We start from the raw sequence: 2,345 nt of genomic DNA, 5'->3' as shown, positions 1-2,345 counted from the left end.
AGTGGTACCTCGGTTCTCGAACTTAATCCGTTTCAGAAGGCTGTTCAAAATCCGAATACATTTTTCGCATAAGAAATACTGTACATTAAATTAATCCGTTACAGACCACGAAAAATTACGCATTATGAAGCATTTTAAGTAAAAATATTGCTTAATTATACCTATATAATAATACTTACATGTCAACCACAAAAACTATAAACACAATAAAAAAAAACAATAAATGATAATTTGACTGCACTTTACCTGTGCTGAGGAGAGCTGATGGCGTAAGTAAAGGTGGTGAGGAACGTGGAGAATAGGAAGGTTATTATTGTTTGGAAGAGGAGTCATCTTCCATAAAAACGTCAGGTAACTCTCCTTCTGGGGTTCTTTCTCTTTTCTGTCTATTTGCACCGCTACAGCCTGCTTGAGACTCACTGGACCTATTTCTCACTAAAAAACTTGTCTAATGAGGTTTGTTTCTACCTGAATTTTAAAATGTTTCTAAAGTGAGACATGGCATTGTCATTGAGAAGGTTTATACTGCGGTTTGCTTCAGCTTTGTCAGGGTGAAATTTTTCATAAAACATTGTAATTCTTCCCATTTTCCACACATTTCCTTGATTAGTGAACTAGGAACATCCTTTCTTCCCTTCTCCTCATCTGAAGACAATTCCTCAGTTGCCTTCTGTTGCTGCTCCTTCTGAAGGTCTTGGAGTCCTTCCATGGTGAGCTCAGTGTTGTGGTCTTCCACCAACTCCTCCACATCATCACCACTCACATTCAAGCCCATACACTTGCCTAGTGAGACAATATCCTCGACAACAGGCTCAGCCTCAAAGTCTCTATCTGCTACTGAGTCTAGCCACAATTTCTTCCAGGCTGAGTTCATGGTCCTCAAACACACTTCCCTCCAGGCTTTGTCTATGATCCTCAAGCAATGGAGGATATTAAGGTGATTTTTCCAGAACTCTCTGAGGGTTAACTCTGTGTCAAAGGTCACTTCAAAGCACCTTTGAAACAGTGCTTTGATGTAGAGTTTCTTAAAGTTCGATATGACCTGCTGGTCTATGGGCTGAATGAGAGGAGTCGTGTTAGGGGGCAAGAGCTTCACCGTAATGAAACTGTACTTTTTCACCAACCCGTCCTCCAAGCCGGTAGGTGAGCAGGTGCATTGTCCATCACAAGAAGGACCTTGAGTGGCAACTGTTTTTCCGTGAGGTAATTCTTTACACTTGAGGCAAACACTTCATGGACCCACTCCATAAAAAAAATTGCCTGGGTACCCATGCTTTACTATTAGCCCTCTACATGACATTTAGTTTACTTTCCAGGACATTATTTTTCTTAAAAACCCTCGGGTTCTCAGAATGGTACACAAGCAAAGGCTTAAGTTTTAAGTCCCCACTTGCATGACTACATAACAATAGATTTAGTCTGTTCTTCATTGGCTTGTGTCCTAGCAGTGACTTCTCCTCCTTGGTGATGTAGGTTCTCTCTGGCATTTTCTTTCAAAAGAGGACTGTCTCATCACAGTTGAACACTTGTTGAGGAATAAAACCCTCAGCTTCTTCGTAGACCTTAAATTCGCTAACAAATTTATCAGCAGCTCTTTGTTAGAACTGGCACCCTCCCCATGTCTCACCACACTATGTATGCCATTTCTCTTCCTAAATTTTTCCAACCACCCCTACTAGCCTTAAAGGCATCACTTGTATCAGCACTCGTTCCAGGGGTCTTTTTCAGGAGGTCATCATGCAATTGCTTTGCTTTCTCACGAATGATGGTCTCAGAAATGCTATCACCAGCTAACTGTTTTTCGTTTACTCAAATCAACAGCAGTTTTTCTACCTCTTCCATTGTTTGTGATCTTTGTTTCGTAAGTACTGTCATCTCCTTTTGCAACATCAGCTCTTTTGATGACCTCTTTATTTTTCAGTATGGTGCAGACTGTTGACTTCGCCATACCAAACTGTGTAGCAAGATCAGACACGCGAACACCACTCTCATACTTCGTTATGAGATCTTTTTTCACATCAATTGTGGCTCTAACAACTTTTCTCTTTGGTTTGCTGCTTTCATTATCTTTCTTTGATCCCATGGTGGCTTATTTAATCAGAATATTTAGAAAAACAAAAATAAAACAAAAAGAAAAACGAAAACGTTCACAGCAGATTTTGGTGGGGGTGTGGATTGAGAGACAGGTGAGGGTAAAATGTTTTGGGCAAGCTTGTCGTGGACCGAAAATGGTCAAAGGGTTGTTCGGATTATCAGTCGGGTTATTTCGGGGGTTCGGGGCACGACAGCTTGATTCGGGAACCGTGTTTATGTTCGACAACCGAGACACTTTTTTCTCAAACAAC

Source organism: Tachypleus tridentatus, chromosome 8 (assembly GCF_004210375.1).
Source record: "Tachypleus tridentatus isolate NWPU-2018 chromosome 8, ASM421037v1, whole genome shotgun sequence".
NCBI lineage: Eukaryota > Metazoa > Arthropoda > Merostomata > Xiphosura > Limulidae > Tachypleus > Tachypleus tridentatus.
Note: the sequence above shows the minus strand (reverse complement) of the source record.